A 19,455-nucleotide genomic window follows, 5' to 3' on the forward strand; every position below is an offset into this window, starting at 1 on the left:
TAATTTTCAATTGTTTAAAGGGAGCCAAAAATTAAATCTGTATATATTTCAACTGTACATTATATGCACATTATGATGGTACCATCAGCATACCAGCGTACAAACTTTTTGATCTAATATACGTAAAATGAATCCGGGCCGTATGGGATCCGCGGTCACAAAATTTTAATTTTCAATTGTTTAAAGCGAGCCAAAAATTAAATCTGTATATATTTCAACTGTACATTATATGCACATTATGATGGTACCATCGGCATACCAGCGTACATACTTTTTGATCTAATATACGTAAAATGAATCCGCGCCTTATGGGATCCGCGGTATAAAAATTTTAATTTTCAATTGTTTAAAGCGAGCCAAAAATTAATCTTGTATATATTTCAACTGTACATTATATGCACATTATGATGGTACCATCACCATACCAGCGTACAAACTTTTTGATCTAATATACGTAAAATGAATCCGCGCCGTATGGGATCCGCAGTTTAAAAATTTTAATTTTCAATTGTTTAAAGCGAGCCAAAAATTATTCTTTCATATATTTTAACATTACATTGACTGCACATTATGATGGTACCATCGGCATACCAGCGTACATACTTTTTGATCTAATATACGTAAAATGAATCTGCGCCTTATGGGATCTGCGATATAAAAATTTTAAATTTCAATTGTTTAAAGCGAGCCAAAAATTATTCTTTCATATATTTTAACATTACATTGACTGCACATTATGATGGTACCATCGGCATACCAGCGTACATACTTTTTGATCTAATATACGTAAAATGAATCCGCGCCGTATGGGATCCGCCGTTTAAAAATTTTAATTTTCAATTGTTTAAAACGAGCCAAAAATTATTTTTTCATATATTTTAACATTACATTGACTGCACATTATGATGGTACCATCAGCATACCAGCGTACAAACTTTTTGATCTAATATACGTAAAATGAATCCGGGCCGTATGGGATCCGCGGTTTAAAAATTTTAATTTTCAATTGTTTAAAGCGAGCCAAAAATTAATCTTGTATATATTTCAACTGTACATTATATGCACATTATGATGGTACCATCACCATACCAGCGTACAAACTTTTTGATCTAATATACGTAAAATGAATCCGCGCCGTATGGGATCCGCAGTTTAAAAATTTTAATTTTCAATTGTTTAAAGCGAGCAAAAAATTAAACTTGTATATATTTCAACTGTACATTATATGCACATTATGATGGTACCATCAGCATACCAGCGTACATACTTTTTGATCTAATATACGTAAAATGAATCCGCGCCTTATGGGATCTGCGGTATAAAAATTTTAATTTTTAATTGTTTAAAGCGAGCCAAAAATTAATATTGTATATATTTCAACTGTACATTATATGCACATTATGATGGTACCATCAGCATACCAGCGTACAAACTTTTTGATCTAATATACGTAAAATTAATCCGCGCCGTATGGGATCTGCGATATAAAAATTTTAAATTTCAATTGTTTAAAGCGAGCCAAAAATTATTCTTTCATATATTTTAACATTACATTGACTGCACATTATGATGGTACCATCGGCATACCAGCGTACATACTTTTTGATCTAATATACGTAAAATGAATCCGCGCCGTATGGGATCCGCCGTTTAAAAATTTTAATTTTAAATTGTTTAAAACGAGCCAAAAATTATTTTTTCATATATTTTAACATTACATTGACTGCACATTATGATGGTACCATCAGCATACCAGCGTACAAACTTTTTGATCTAATATACGTAAAATGAATCCGGGCCGTATGGGATCCGCGGTTTAAAAATTTTAATTTTCAATTGTTTAAAGCGAGCCAAAAATTAATCTTGTATATATTTCAACTGTACATTATATGCACATTATGATGGTACCATTAGCATACCAGCGTACAAACTTTTTGATCTAATATACGTAAAATTAATCCACGCCGTATGGGATCCGCCGTTTAAAAATTTTAATTTTCAATTGTTTAAAGCGAGCAAAAAATTAAACTTGTATATATTTCAACTGTACATTATATGCACATTATGATGGTACCATCAGCATACCAGCGTACAAACTTTTTGATCTAATATACGTAAAATGAATCCGCGCCGTATGGGATCCGCGGTTTAAAAATTTTAATTTTCAATTGTTTAAAGCGAGCCAAAAATTATTTTTTCATATATTTTAACATTACATTGACTGCACATTATGATGGTACCATCAGCATACCAGCGTACAAACTTTTTGATCTAATATACGTAAAATGAATCCGGGCCGTATGGGATCCGCGGTCACAAAATTTTAATTTTCAATTGTTTAAAGGGAGCCAAAAATTAAATCTGTATTTATTTCAACTGTACATTATATGCACATTATGATGGTACCATCAGCATACCAGCGTACAAACTTTTTGATCTAATATACGTAAAATGAATCCGGGCCGTATGGGATCCGCGGTCACAAAATTTTAATTTTCAATTGTTTAAAGCGAGCCAAAAATTAAATCTGTATATATTTCAACTGTACATTATATGCACATTATGATGGTACCATCGGCATACCAGCGTACATACTTTTTGATCTAATATACGTAAAATGAATCCGCGCCTTATGGGATCCGCGGTATAAAAATTTTAATTTTCAATTGTTTAAAGCGAGCCAAAAATTATTTTTTCATATATTTTAACATTACATTGACTGCACATTATGATGGTACCATCAGCATACCAGCGTACAAACTTTTTGTTCTAATATACGTAAAATGAATCCGGGCCGTATGGGATCCGCGGTTTAAAAATTTTATTTTTCAATTGTTTAAAGCAAGCCAAAAATTATTTTTTCATATATTTTAACATTACATTGACTGCACATTATGATGGTACCATCAGCATACCAGGGTACAAACTTTTTGATCTAATATACGTAAAATGAATCCGGGCCGTATGGGATCCGCGTTTTCAAAATTTTAATTTTCAATTGTTTAAAGCGAGCCAAAAATTAATCTTGTATATATTTCAACTTTACATTATATGCACATTATGATGGTACCATTAGCATACCAGCGTACAAACTTTTTGATCTAATATACGTAAAATGAATCCGCGCCTTATGGGATCCGCGGTATAAAAATTTTAATTTTCAATTGTTTAAAGCGAGCCAAAAATTATTCTTTCATATATTTTAACTGTACATTATATGCACATTATGATGGTACCATTAGCATACCAGCGTACAAACTTTTTGATCTAATATACTTAAAATGAATCCGCGCCTTATGGGATCCGCGGTATAAAAATTTTAATTTTCAATTGTTTAAAGCGAGCCAAAAATTGTTCTTTCATATATTTTAACATTACATTGACTGCACATTATGATGGTACCATCAGCATACCAGCGTACAAACTATTCGATCTAACAAGCGCGCGCTACGCGTTATTTATTGATTTGATTGAATAAGATTGACATCTATATATAACGTTTGTTTTAACTTGATCAATATTTTTTGACAGAAATCATCTAATTAAAGCGTTAATTTGCTAAATACATTTTAAAATAAGAATATGTTACAAAATAATAAAATAATAATATTTTACAAAAAGAATTTTCTTTTAGAATTTGATTTAAAATTTAAGACTTTGAAGAGACTTTTAAAACACGTCCAAATGAAATGTTTTACGACTTACACAGGCCTTAATTTTCGCAAAAAACGTTTAAACTTTGAATTCATAAAATAAGGTTTGCGTAAGTCGTAGAACATTTTCTGAGGACTCATTTTGTTTGTCTTGAAGAAATCTTTAAAAGATCGTTAAAAGTTCGTCTTGTAGAGATCTTTAAAAGAACGTTTAAACTCGAAAAGGTTAAGGCCTCTATAAAGCCCAGAACATTTTCTGTCGGCTCATTTTGTATGTCTTGAAGAAATCTTTTAAAGATCTCTTCTATAAAGCCTAGAACAGAAAATGTTCTATTAGGCTTTATAGAGGCCTTAATCTTTTCAAGTTTAAACGTTTATCGGGCAAATTCAGCAAACTATAAATTTAAAATAGCAATATGTTGTGAATAATATGTTGTAATACCTTATCCTCGATTAATATTTTTGTTACAGAAATCAGCTGATTAAAACGTTAATTTGCTAATTAATTTTTAAAATAAGAATATATATTATAACATTTAAAATAATAATGTTTTAAATAATGTTTATTATAATTCCTTAAACTCGATTAATATTTATGACAGCTATCAGCTGATTTCTGTCAAAAAATATTAATCACAGATAAAGCATTATAACATATTATTTATAAAATTATTATTTTAATTTTTATAACATATTTTTATTTTAAAATTTAATTAGCAATATAATGCTTTAATCATCTGATTTCTGTCAAAAAATATTAATCAAGTTTAAACAAACTTTATATAAAAACATCAATCTTTTTTATATAAAATCGATGAATGGCGTAGCGCGCGCTTGTTGTTCTAGTTCTTTTTTGAAAAAGACATATTAAGTCGATTCTCGCAAGTATTGTTGCCTTGACTTTCGAGATGACTTCGATACATTCGAGTGGACTGCGATACATTCGAGAATCGACTTAACATGCCTTTTTTAAAGAGAGGATACTGAAAAATTCGCCACAGGTTGGCAGGTAGAAATCTACATACTATCCGATCTCTTTCCCGGATCTCCGTGTCGGATCAAAGTGAAACGATGGGTCAAAGAAACGAGTGACGGAGACAAACGGCTGACTCAAGTCTCTCAAGAGAGTCACGCTTTTAACTTTCCTGACTTCGGGAAGAATCGGATTATTTCTACGTTTTTTCTCCCTTTTTTCTGGAAAGGTGAAATGACATATAGTGACACATTCAAGTTTTCATACCTTTCTTGTGCTTTACAATCCACTTTTGAAGGATCTCAATCAGCTTCTTTCTCGAGCATTATCTCCAAATAAAGAAAAACATAAAATTGTGAAAAAACAGAGTGTTATAATATTATTATATCACTCTGTTTTTTCACAATTGCATTTCATAGCATAGCACTTAAGAGATTATTTCAGTATTATAAGAAATTGCAATTTGTTTCATCTTGTTGCAAAGAATAACAAGTCTTTTATCTGTCAATTTCTCGAAGGACTCGGCTTTCTTTTCGTATATATGATTATCAAGTTGGACGTCTGAATCGATGTGAGTAATGCCTGCTGTATTCAATGCCAGGATACACACAACACCGGCACGCCATAATTAACAGTAGCCACGTTGCAAGTTGAGTACAATGGCGGCGCTACTTTGAAGGAGACCCCCCACGCACGAGCGTGTACTAATTTATTATTTTTTTGATATGCTGCTCATTTCGACATTGTTTCCTCTCTCTTTCTCTCTGATTCGCAATCAACCTCATTTATTTAAAAGATTAAACGAGAAAAATGACCAGTTGTCGCTGCAAGGAGTTTCACTTTTTTGTGCTCTTTTTTTGTATTAAGAAAATGAGTAGCAAAAGAAGTTCTTTATTCAGCTCAAATATACTTTGATTAAAAAAAAAATAATAAAAATTAACAACTGATGATATATTCTTAAAATTTAAATGAAAGGATTGAACTTTCCTTTATATTTAAAAAAATTGCAAATTTTCTCTATTTATTAGCTTCTTTTCTTTAGACAAAAGAAATTGTTTGCAGTTGTTTTGTGAAATATTTTTTGCATTTCACATTTAATTGAAAAATATTCTACACTTAGTATACATGTGCAAATTTTTGTTCGCCAAAATTATGCGTACAAAAGACAAAAGTCACGACATAGATTGAGAAATTCCTATTCGGAGAAACAAGTCGGTGCTCGAAGAGAACCGGCGTCCGACTTTCCGTCGCAGACTTTGCGACGCCGCGCGATGATCAACCTGACCACTTTGTTTTATTTGCATTTAAACGGCTCACCGCGGTTGACAAATGAGACTGATATTATCGCGAACAATCGATTCCGAAGTCGTCCTCCTCCTCGAGAGGAATCGCTTTGCAGGCGCCGACCGACTTGGCTGACGAATCTTTTAGCTATACACGTGCCTTGTTTTAGAGGAAAAGAAAAGGAGAAGCAAGAAGGGAGAAGAACAATCGGCTCCCTTGTGATATGCCCCGTACAAACGAAGCATCGTGTTTCTCGCGTTTCTCAACCTTCTCTCGCTCCTCTCTTCCTTCTTTTGTCGCCGTGTGATTCATCTCCTTGCAGACCCCAATCTATGGGAACAAACGAAAAGGGCGCGTCTGTGGAATTCGGAAGCAGGTGCTTAAGAATGCAGATATGTTTCCAACTTTTCTATGAACAGAACATCATCGCAATCTTGCGAAACCTATTTTTGAGTGTAGATCAGGTTTTCAAGCACTTAATCTTAAGAAGATATCTTTGGTCGACAAGATTAGACCATTTTTGGTTATCAGAAGCCATTAAAACTACAGAAGAAGAAGAGAGTATCGAGACGCATATTTGTGTACAATAGAGTATCAGGACTTGGTTTCCTATTCGTCAAACGCAGATCAGGTATATTTGAATTTGAATAAGCGATATCGGTTTCAAGGGCACGGAAGGTTTATGAACCCTTCTTTCTTGGGAATCGACTCCGGTATAATGTCCCGGTGGCGTATGTCACGGAGGAAACTCCGCCGCGGGGCAATTACAATATTTCCTATGTTGCGAAAGAGGATGGGCTTGGCTGACACTCTGACAGCCCGTAGTCAAATGTTCCACGCTTCCCTGCGTTCCACGTCTCGAAGCACGAAACGTAAGCATCTACGTACTATGTACATACGTGTGCACATGCCTGCTTCCTCTTAACAGCGCAGCGGCTTGCAGCGCACAATTAGAGGGCCTTTTCTCGCTCCTTTCACGTGCCTCCCGATAAACTTTGAAGAAAAATGGTTTCACTCTCACGCGTAATACCTAATTGCGCTTGATTACGCCTAGAAAGAAAGATAGAGAGAGAAAGGTACTCTTAAATATTTCCTCACGCTCTCTCCGTATTCGATTCTCATTTTTTTTTTATATCATAGATCAACGAGAGCGAGGTAAAAATTACCTATATTCCCCGCGAGATTTATATTTCAACATAATAAATGAGATACCGCACGTGTGAACAGTTTTTCCCCGATTCCTACTTAATTCACGACCTGCTAGATCAACCCGTGACCGGCTTCTGTAGACAGGATCGATTTCTAATGACACTCTCGCATATATAGCATCTCGTGATTTACGAGCCTTCCTCTTCACGACTATACACGACTCTTTGATATTCCTAATAGCGAATCGCCGGAGCCTGGAAGGGAACATCGAACGATCCAGAGATAAAGGGAAAGAGAGAGAGAGTGAAAGAGTAGCTCCCGCAGGTGAACGCGCGTTGCGCAAACCAAAATCTCATTATCGCGAGACAAAGGTGCGACGATTAATCATCGTCATCGCTACGATGGACCCGAGTAGCTCGCGGCGGAAGCGCGAGATGGAAGGCGCGAAGCAAAGAGGCTACGCGGCGGCGGCGGATGAGAAGAAGCTGGACGAGGACGAGGAAGGAGATGAGGGACCAGCGTCAACGCACGGTGGTCGTCAAAGGTCCATGCGGAACTAACAAAGTCGCGCGCCCTTTGTCCCGCTGCCATCCCCGACGACCTCTTACCATTTCTTTCGAGAGCAACGAGGAGGCTCGATTCGATCCGCTTCATCTGCGTACAGCGTCATTCGAGGAGACGCGTGCATATCTACCGTGGTGGCTCGTCCAAACGCGTTAAATTTGTAATTACATTTATTACCGAGGAATCATGCATCTTCCAGCAGGACGGCCTTGTCGGCGGGATTAATCGATAGATCGAATTGTCGCGTCAAATTTAGCGGCCCTTCTTTGGTGAAGTGGTAATTCCGAGGCGAGATGCCGCTATTTGTTAGGCTCGGTATTGTTGAAAGCGTGTGAGAGCGATGTAATAACGTGTAAGCTTCATGATTATTGCGCACGAATGTTATACAGGGTGTCCCATAATTAGCGGATCACCTATTAAGGGCAGATTCCTGGGATCATTTGGAGACGATTTTTTCTCAGCGGAAATGTCGAGGTAGGCGATCATTTTTTGCATGTTCCCAATTTTTGCCATCATGTATCTTTGTAACTAAGCCTTAAATTAAAATTCTATTAAACTCTACTTGAAATTAATTGAAGAATGTATTTGTTAATATTTTATTTCCACAAGCCTTATTGTTAGTTTGCGAAAAACTCTTTATTTTCAATCGCTTATAACTTGAAAATTATTGGTGCCTCGACATTTTTGCTGAAGAAATATTGTCTCCAAACGATCCCAGGAATCTGTCATTAACGGATAATACGCTAATTTTGGGACACCCAATATGTGACGTTATGATGTGTAGTAATTATTTAAAAAATTTTGAAACAAAAATGACACATTAATTTTAAGTATCGAATTATTTATGACGCTAGATTCGCGATCGCCACGAATTATATCGAGCATTGCTCTACACTTGATTAATCAAATGTGAAATTGCGCTGTCCTATTTATCAGGAGGAGGTTTAAAGATGTACGCTTCAATATCTTTGATATCGCAATAATTCATCAACAAGAGTTGCACGTTCTCGGCAAAAAGGATACGCAACTTGTTTCTTTCATTAAGTCCTCCTCTGCAAACATTTCAGCATTTTCGCGGGAGGTACGCATGTATATTCCTACGTCATCCGAGTATATCTTCTAATTATCTGAATTATCGCGCGGCCGCTATCGGATCTCTCATTACGCGAGACATCCTTCCGCGGCATAGAAAAGGCAATATAGCAAGAGGCATAACGCCTGTCTCTTCGCCTCTTCTTCGAGGTCGGAGCCGATCAAGCGCGAGCGTAATTATTGGGTTCAGAAAACGAGTCGGTCGGTGTCGACAATGAAAAATCCCGGGAGAAGGATTAATCCCTGCCTCGCGGCACCGTCGTGTCTCTCGACGCGTCCTCAGGGTCCTCCTCGAAGGACGTTCTCTCTCGCTCTCCCTCTCTCTCACCTTACGGAAGTTTCCCCCGTTCGAAATCTTGTGCCATGGTGCACGTGGTGCCCATCAATCTTGTTTATGCATATTAGAGATTACGCGTATATGTAAGTACACCGGGCGATACACGATATCGCGGTGGGAAAAAAAGGATTAACTACGTTGTCGTGCATCAATCTCTCTCCGCGAGAGAGCTTCTTCTTTGCGCCGACCGGTTCCGCGTCGTGAATCTTCAGCGTAGGTTTCTTTCTCGAAGATTAATGTTAATTTTTTTTCTTTTTTTTTTAATATCTCGATGGTAGCACTATTACTTGATACCACGTACTTCGTAGATCATCACGATGCGAAAGAAAATTTTCTATTATTGAGTAGATCGCCGAATCAGACGACTTGACACCACCTGAATGAGAAACGCAGAACATGCAAAAAAATATACAGGATGTAACTAAAAAAACATATATATGAAGCATTAAATCTTCTGGCCAATTTGGAAAAGATTAAAGGCACTAACAATTTTGAAGTTATAAAATGAATAAGAAAGAAGGGCTTCTCGCAAACTAAACTTTGTGGAATTAAAATATTAACAAAATTACATTTTTCAGTTAAGTTTAGGTAGATATTTTAATTTTAATTTAACTTAGTTACAAAGATACATGATGGCAAAAATTGGGAACATGCAAAAAATGATGGACTTCCTCGACATTTTCTCTTTGAGGAAAAATCGTCTCCAAATTGGCCAGAGAATCTGATGGTATATAAGAAATATTTTTGCGATAGCTTGTTCGTGTGAACGCGAACGCGGTTAACGTCGCGACATAATTGATCCCGTATAAATGTAGAAAAGAGATAAGAACGGAGGAGGAGATGTGCGGGCTGGAATTTCGATAAGAAGGAGCTGCCTGACGTGCGAACGCCGTGATAATCTCGATACATGGTGTGTCACCGGAGGTGGTCCGCGATGATGAATGCGAGGCCTTAGGCGGACCTCTCAGGAGAGGACGGCAGGTAGCCGGGTAGCCGACAACACACAGCAGGGGGCTCCTCTCATCTCGGTGATTCAGACGTATTGAGTCGAACAGCGAAGCAACATTGGCTCTCTCTCGTCCCATAAGTCTGAAGAAAAGAAAGCGGTGCAATGCAACCGGGACGAGGTGTGACTCATGATGTGACGACAGCTGGAAGATGCATTACGGTGTATTAATCCTTTCAGTACGGAATCAAATGTTCCAAAATTTGTTAATTTCTGCTTTATGTCGCGTTTACTTAAATTTATATAAATTTCTTTTCACGTAAATGTATATATCGGTTGTTAGATGCGTTATAATTTTTTCACGAGTAACGATCTTAAAAAAAAAGAACGTATGACAGTTTAGGTAGAAAGAATGCAACAAATATTTTTGAAGAAGCATCACCTGCACAAATTGTAGGAGCATTGCATAAAGTCAGAGGGGGAAAAAAGATCGAAATTAGTGACACGATCTTCCTGTGTAGGCGAGGCGCGGATCTTCGTTGTTCAACACCAAAACGGGAGTCCATAGACTTGTCCGGCGCCGGAAGTGATTAATTTTACGAGTGTGTTGTTCTGCTTGCCGTACAATCATAGATACTTAATGGATGAAAGGAAACGTCGTTGTAGGTGTCTTTCCAACTGGATGACCGCTTGTAAAAGCGACAATAAATTACATTGGTCGCTGACCAGCAGCTTGTAACGACTTCAAATCATTGCACTGAGACAATAATGTGGATTTAAATGGCAAAGAAAAGCTATTAGACAGAAAAAAAATTGCTAAGCTCTTTAATTCAAAAATTAATTCAAATGGATAACTTTTATGCTATATTGCATCGCGTAATAATATTACATTACTATTTAAAAAGTTGTCCAAAATTGTCAATATATAGGAATAACTTTATAGTCTGCTTCAAGTGTTAAGCATTAACTCACGAAGATGGATATCTCGGAAAATCCTCGTGCGAACGAGATCGCTGCACTCGATAAACGATTCTCCCCATGACTCTATCCCAGACGCTGACTTTCGGGGGAGATTATTACGAGTCGTTAAATGTGCCGGGAAAGCTTTCAAGATTCTCTTCTAACGGGGTGCTTGAGATGCCGCGGTATGACGAAGTCATTTTTTTGTTCTTCTTCTGTGTTGTTCCAGCTGCATCGTTTTTGTTTCGCGTAATTGGAAATCCTCCCGTTATTTTGACATCTCTCATAAAGAGAAGACAGCTTTTTGCAATAGTGTAAAAATACCCTACAGGGTTGAGATTATTTAGAGATGCAGCAAAAATAATTTCCGAGTTATAAGCGATTCAAAAAGGAGGATTTTTCGCAAATCAAACTTTATGAAGATAGAAGATCAAAATTATATTTTTCAGTTAATTTTAGGTAGAGTTTATTTTAGTAGAATTTTAATTGACGGCTTAGTTATAAAAATATATATTGGTAAAAATTGGAATTCGTTGAAGAAAATCGTCTTTAAATAATTTGAAGAATCTGCTATTAGTAGATGATGCGATTTTAAATGGCAAATTAAATATTATTATTTATTTTATATTTATAATAATTAAACATATAATCAACGTGTGATTATTTCACATCTAGAAATTACACGTTATATTCTTTAAATGCACATATCTCCGCGCCGCATTAATCGTCCTAAACATCGATAAATATTCATCCAGAGATAGCGAGCCGTAATTAGGAAGGGAAACGGCGTGAAGAGAAATTTCGCGGCCATATATCTGAAGGAACTGCGTTTTCGCGTGCATTCGCGAAAGGCAGAGGGAAGCCAGTTTTCGAGAAACGCGCAGGTTTGCATGGGGTTGGTGTATAAGGGGCGGGTCGCATCCCCATGACAACCGTTGGCCCCCGCTGATGAATCGACTTCGTACTACGCGGCACATCGGTACACCGGTGAAATACGATTCCTGATTACCACGCAAACTTGGGATTCCTAATTAACAACGCGAGCGCGCATTTGTTGCTCGAGTTACAACTTTCGTGGGTTCCTACTCGGCCGCGCGCGTGGAAACCGGCTTTGTAATCCGAGCGCTGATAGGCGCTTTTTGAGAATAGCTTCAATTATCGTCTGCCATTACAGGCTATGAACAACCGATCTAAACCAATCATATCTAAAGACTGTGATTGAATAAACGAATTTTCCAATAAAGACAAATTCAAGTGTTTTATAATATATTATTCGACTTATATTCATCTGTGATCATTTTTTAGAGATAGCGAGATAATAATATGTAAAATTGATTGTTTTTGATAGAGCTTATGATAATGTCTAACATTTATTGTCTTGTATAGGGTGTAATTGAAAAAACATATATAAAGCACATCATCAAATTCTCTGATCAATTTGTCATCAGTGAAAATTTCGAGGCACCAATAATTTTCAAGTTATAAATGATTGAAAAAGAAAGGCTTCTCGCAAACTAAACTTTATGGAATTAAAATATTAATAAAACTACATTCTTCAGTTAATTTTAGGTAGAGTTTACTTTAATAGAATTTTAATTTAAGGTTTACAATTAGTTAGAAAGATATATGGTGGCAAAAATTGGGAACATGCAAAAAATTATGACCTTTCTTTTCGCTGAGGAAAAATCGTCTCCAAATTGACCAGAGAATTTGATGCGCCATAAATGTTTTTTCTCAATTACACCCTGTATATGTATACTTGTCAAAATTACTGAGCCTTGTTTTATTACCTTTTTTTATTACCTTTTATAGCAAATAATATTCATATCAATAAAAAGAAATACATGTTACTTCCATAAGCAAGAAGTACAGGCGAATTTAAGTTATATCGACGGCATCAGCGGAAAAATTCACTACCCTCCTTCGGGGAAACTTTCCTCGGGGAGATGGAACGCAAAGTCGCAGCACGTCTCTGACAAATGTATCGCAAATTGTCGTTGCAAAGTGCTTAATGCAACCATCGCGCGAGAAGGTGCGACTTGTCAGAGGAGAGGAGGACGAGGAGACGAGGACGAGGAAAGGAGAGATTCTCACTCAGAGGAGAGACGAGCCATTTCGCGTCGCGCCCGCCCACGCTAAAACTTCGAGTCCGATGACGAATCCTCCTCGGTGTCGCAACGAGAGAATCATCGGCAGCGGCCTAATGGCTTGGTAATGTCACCCGCGGAGATAATCGAGCGTGAGATTTCGCTCGGCCGATTTTCCATCCTCGCGGATTTTAGGGGCGACGCGGACCAATTTTCCGCCTCATCTCGAGAGAGAGTGCATACCTCGTACTTTAGCGAGGACGCGATGCGCTTTTAAGACGTCGCGATGAAGACTTCACGTATCTCACGCAAGAGTTGCATCTACATATTCCAAATATTTCTTTCTTCCGTTTATTTGTAAATTTTTTACTAATTTAGAATTGACATTTAAAAACTTTAGGCTTCTAATTTCTGAATTATTAAAAATTATCTAAAAAACCTAAAAGTTTAAAGAATTAAGTGATGAGAAGCTTACACATAACTTTTCAAATTTTCTATATATTTCTAAAATATAAATGATATATTAATTTTGAATCGTCAGACTATTAGAAGCATCGTGCTGCCAGATTGATTCAATAGTGAACTTGCGATGAAGACTTCACGTATCTCATGCAAGAGTTGCATCTACATATTCCAAATATTTCTTTCTTCCGTTTATTTGTAAATTTTTTACTAATTTAGAATTGACATTTAAAAACTTTAGGCTTCTAATTTCTGAATTATTAAAAATTATCTAAAAAACCTAAAAGTTTAAAGAATTAAGTGATGAGAAGCTTACACATAACTTTTCAAATTTTCTATATATTTCTAAAATATAAATGATATATTAATTTTGAATCGTCAGACTATTAGAAGCATCGTGCTGCCAGATTGATTCAATAGTGAACTTGCGATGAAGACTTTACGTATCTCACGCAAGAGTTGCATCTACATATTCCAAATATTTCTTTCTTCCGTTTATTTGTAAATTTTTTACTAATTTAGAATTGACATTTAAAAACTTTAGGCTTCTAATTTCTGAATTATTAAAAATTGTCTAAAAAACCTAAAAGGTTTAAGAATTAAGTGATGAGAAGCTTACACATAACTTTTCAAATTTTCTATATATTTCTAAAATATAAATAATATATTAATTTTGAATTGTCAGACTATTAGAAGCATCGTGCTGCCAGATTGATTCAATAGTAAACTTGCGATGAAGACTTCACGTATCTCATGCAAGAGTTGCATCTACATATTCCAAATATTTCTTTCTTCCGTTTATTTGTAAATTTTTTACTAATTTAGAATTGACATTTAAAAACTTTAGGCTTCTAATTTCTAAATTATTAAATATTGCCTAAAAAACCTAAAAGTTTTAAGAATTAAGTGATGAGAAGCTTACATATAACTTTTCAAATTTTCTATATATTTCTAAAATATAAATAATATATTAATTTTGAATTGTCAGACTATTAGAAGCATCATGCTGCCAGATTGATTCAATAGTGAACTTGACAACGGATCGATTCTCAGAGTGCTGCTGCAGCATAATGGACCCAACAGTTCATGAGGGGTTGAGTCGGTGGCTCGGTTGCCCTCAAATCATCGCGGGAGTGTGAGGCAAATGACGTTCGGCCACGCGGAAGTAACGCGATAATGGCTGCCATGAAAGGTCCCTACCATGATATCTGTTGCTTTGATGTATTCTCTCTCTCTTTTGCTCGTTCGACTTTTTATTCTCTTTGTCGACACTACAACTTCACATGGTCGATTTGTTGGATTGATAACATTTAATTCAGCAAATTTTTTAATTGCTAATTGCGAGACAGCAATCAGCAATCACTAATACGACATTGAAAAAAATCGGTGATCTTTAATATAAAACTGTTTGCGTCTTTCAGAAATCGTCATGACTGCAAATTATATAAAAAAAAGAATAAATTTATATTTTTAGAATCAATTGAGTTTTGATAGGCTGCGGTATTTGCAAATTGAAGAGATTCTCGCGGCGCGGCGTTTGATCGAGAATGTCAGATGTATAAAAATCATCTCTCCTCGTAGCACATTAAGGAACATTTATCTGGGAAAGAACGCTAGAGTATATATTGCTATAAAGCTCACTGAATCACGCAATCATTATCGATGACATAGTAGAGGCTGATGTAACGCGAGGCGGACATTAATAAAAATACTGAACGATTCTGCGAGCGCACGAGTCAGTAATCTCCCATTCAGAAAAGTTAGCCGGGCATCTCAGGTTAATTCGCTACTTGCATTCCGCTCAATGGCTACACGTGAGTGCTACGAACGCCGTAATGAATGGGCACGAGGCGCGGATGAGGGTTGCTTTCGCTCAATATGATTCTCTAGGTGTTGTAGTCTACGAGATCTCCCTCATAAATTTTTGCAATATTTTATTGTAGAAATTATATACATCTTTCTGGTGACTCACATAATAATGTTTGCAATATATTATAATTCTTGGGTATATTAAAATTATGTATTTGGAAGTATATGTCAAGCACTTAGCTTAATTTGCAAAATATTTCTATATAAATATTTTCCTTTTCTTCTATTTAGAACACGAGCTTAAAATATTTTTATCGCCTCATAAAGAGCCATATCGATAACATTTTGCAAGCATCAGAGTTTCTGACTCTTTAATCAAAATTTCACCGCCTGTGGATCGCAAAAACTACGGGCTCTCTCTCTATCTATCTCCTCTTCGCAAGCAGCAAAAATCGATAAACACAATCTTCATCGACCGTAGAGTCCCTCCCTGAAAAGTACTTACGGCTCCAACAATCGAAGCCCGCGATTACGGGTCGATCCCTATCAAATAAAGATCGTCCAAAAAAGGGGAATTACTTATGCTGCCTCCACCACCCTTTTGACGGTGCATCGGGTCGTCGGCATCATCCGTCGAGGAACAGACGCGTCCGTAGTCGCAGTTTGTCGGCCAATGGGACCAGACAGAAACGCAATCGCAATGCAGGCCAATCCCTCTGCTCGGTTCGTCCACCCGCTCTCTCGCTCGCCCTCCCGTGCCCCGGTAATGACAATCATTACCGGGGAATGATTGCAGCGTCGGGTCCGCCAGCGCGCCAGCCGCTATTGGGGGATGGAAACCACCTTATAGAGTCTCTCCTCGGTCCTCGATGCGAGCGGATTGTGTCACATGCTCCCGCTTGCACGGCGGAGGAGCCGCGTTTCCTCTTCTTCTTCGCTCGCACTTCCTCCGGGTTCGATTTTGCGGTGGAGAACTTTCTTCGGTGGTAGTGTGAGTGACCGCGTGACACCACCAGGCGGTCACGGTCAGTCAGTCGAGGACGAGAGCGGCAAAAATTGCGGTCGGAAAGAAAGTTTCTTCTTACTCTCTTGCGGGGGCGGCACTTCCGGAACATATCCGCATCAGTATCGGTTATCGCGATATACTTCTTCAGAGTGAATATCGGCCGACATTTGCCTTTCCGTTCCCCTTTCTTTCAGTATCCATTCTTCGTAGCAAGAGTGCACAGTGAAGCCGCTTAATTTGTGTTCTGTTGTCTCGATCGATGACAGATCGATTGAAGAGATTATTTGTGAATCGATCATACGCGCGACTTAATGTAGCATTGCCGTAGCTTTGTTTAGAATGGTCTTCCACGAGTTCCAGTGAAAAGCCTTCCTTCTACGTGATGTAAGCCATAAAAATATAGCGGCGCACATGTCGCTCTGGATATAAGCTTTTGTGTCGCGATGGAGTTGGCAAATCGATCGATACTGTTTGTCGATCTCTGAATTTTTTGCAATGTTTATGTTTACCAATCAACGCACATCTGTTGCAGTCACGTTTAATGACGAATCGTATCGCGCTCCTTCTTCGAGGAAGAGAATGTATGCCGTTATTGATGGTTACATAACGCCGATCGACGAATTCCTTTTCATCAAGGGATCGCTGTATTGCAAATTGGACGGGGGAAGAGGAGAGAATTATTACCAGGTGATTATATCAATCGATTCTATCGTTGTACGTATATGAAAAAAAAAAATTATTGAAGTGACGCGCATCAAGTGTGCACAATTCAATTACATAACATACAGATTTATGTGTGCGTAGAATATGTCACTTTGATTACATAAGAAGACGAAATCCACGTCGCGTCTTTTAAATGTCAGTATTACTCGAGAGTGTCATTCCTTCTTCCTTGCTCTTTACTTGGGAAATTGGAAAACCATCTTTTTCCATCAAATAATATAGCATATTCTCTCTCTCTCTCTTTTATGAGAAATTAAAAATTTAGATTAAAACACTATGTTAATCGCAAAATGTATCATTATGCTAGTGTATTAAATTATAAAACAGTCGGACTTATTTAAATAGCAGGATTATCCAGCAAAATCTTGCTCACTTTATACACGTTTCCAATTCCCGAAATCCTACAATTAGCTATAATAATCGCCTTCGATATTTTCGGTACAGCTGTCGCCGATAACTGGCATCGCGCCGAGTCTCACAAAACTTGAAAACCCGACCCCAGGATACAACGTTTACGACTCGAGAGTCGGACAATAATTGTCGCTTGAGAACCGATCATTTGCGGATACCTGAGAATTTCTGCCGTCTGTCTGACTGCGAAGGACATCTTTGAGTTTAGAAATGACTCCGAGAAATCATTTCGCAAAAAACTACACGGGAGGAATTCGTCAGAAGGTAATGATTATTTTTTTTACGTAAAGAAAGAAAAAACCATTGATATAGGCACACACATGCATACGTACGCACTTACTGTGACATAAATCTGCTCATTTAAATTTGTTTTAACTCTTTACATTCGAAATTATTAAATAGACTATAATAACTTTGCTTTTCAGGTCAGAAATTTCAAAATCAAAATTAATTTGTCATAGAAAATGTCTTACACTATGAAAAGGATATTCGGGATAGTGATTATAATAAATACAAATATATAAATTATATATTAAAGAGTTAATAAGAATTGTCAAACAAAATCACATAAAATTATTTAAGCTATTCTTCGCTGTTAGTACAATAATTTTATCAATTGTAATTATATTAAAAATATTTAATAAAACAAGAATTTATTTTAAAAATAATCTACAACAAATCGCACGATCGATATAATAATAGATTGACTGTATATCTGAAATAAATACAACGCCTGATAATGCGATAAGTGAAGTGTAGTTTAGGCTCAATGTTAAACGAAGTAAATAAATCACTGTAATTGCAACATATTGTTGATCTCGTGGATGCATTCGAGAATGAAATTGGCAAAGCGATTGCCGTTAGAATCAATCTCGTTGGCGCATTAACTTTCTGATCGTGTTATGATAACGGGAAACGATAGTACAAATTTTGCGAACAATTATTTTCACGTTCACGTAAATCACCGCGAATTCGATCACTTTCATTATTATATCTGATCTCGGGATTATAATGATCGCGTCCGTTGCATTTAATCGCTCCGTACGGCCGCGCGATCGAGCATTATCTCGATTTTTTTTCGGCGAAACTGCAATTTCTTCCGGAAGACAATATCGACACCTAATGGTTGAACCTCGCTTTAAACGTCAAAAAGTACGAAAGCGTCGTAAAAAAATAGGAAAGAATAGATGAGATAAGCAGGCACGATTTCTGCGGAAGTATGTGTGCACAATTAGACGTTGCCATCACGCGAAACATTATGTTTTCTTACAATTTATGAGACACACAAGCTCAGTGGTAAATATATTTTTGCAACGGAAACTTTTATCTTCCATTACAATAAAAAGAGATAATTTTATTCTGAGAAAGAATGCAATAAAAATTTTCCTTCTTTACTTGTAAGCAAGCTATTTTGCTTTCGATTGGAACAAAATCGATGTTCTTTAAAATTTATTTGATATTCTTTTAATGAATTTTTGTTGTACAAATTGTATGTAAAATACAGGGGAAAGTATGCTAAATCGTACCTTTCATTAAATCGTACCTCTACTGTATTTCTTAAACAGAGTTTAAATATTTTAAGGTGTTAACGCGCTGTTATATCGCAGCTAGCCTCACTCGAATGCCGCAATGTTTGTTTCCTTTTCAAGCGATCCGTTGATGAGTGATGTTCATAAATTTATTTTGTGTGATTTTCATGTATTCGGCACGTGCTTAAGCTATCGCACATAGCTAAAGCAATTAAACTTATTATTAAAACATTTATTCATCTTATTTAATCCTGTATATGGAAGCGTCGGCTTTTGAAAGGTCGGCAAAATGTTTTAAGATTTTTGAAGTCGATGTTAGAAGTTCGGTAAAATATACTACTAACTTTTTTCTATATCGTATTGGTACGATTTAGTAAATTAATTTTTTTATTTAGGCATTAATTTTTTTTTCTTTATATGTATTTAAATGAACAACTGAAGAAAATATTATCAAATTTTATAATTATATT

At 36.6% G+C, this 19,455-nt stretch overlaps 1 long non-coding RNA gene across 1 annotated transcript; it reads left to right on the top strand.

Annotated features, from left to right (window-relative positions):
* The first annotated feature begins 15,997 nt into the window (after positions 1-15,997).
* On the top strand, positions 15,998-18,059 carry LOC145939722 (uncharacterized). Its single transcript, XR_014425888.1, has 4 exons — positions 15,998-16,706; positions 16,855-17,009; positions 17,490-17,720; positions 17,882-18,059. It is a non-coding gene; the product is annotated as an uncharacterized LOC145939722 (long non-coding RNA).
* Positions 18,060-19,455: the final 1,396 nt, after the last annotated feature.

The sequence above is a fragment of the Prenolepis imparis genome, unplaced genomic scaffold (genome assembly GCF_030444845.1).
Source record: "Prenolepis imparis isolate NDT839.2.m4 unplaced genomic scaffold, iyPreImpa1.0 SCAF_8, whole genome shotgun sequence".
Classification (NCBI taxonomy): Eukaryota; Metazoa; Arthropoda; class Insecta; order Hymenoptera; family Formicidae; genus Prenolepis; species Prenolepis imparis.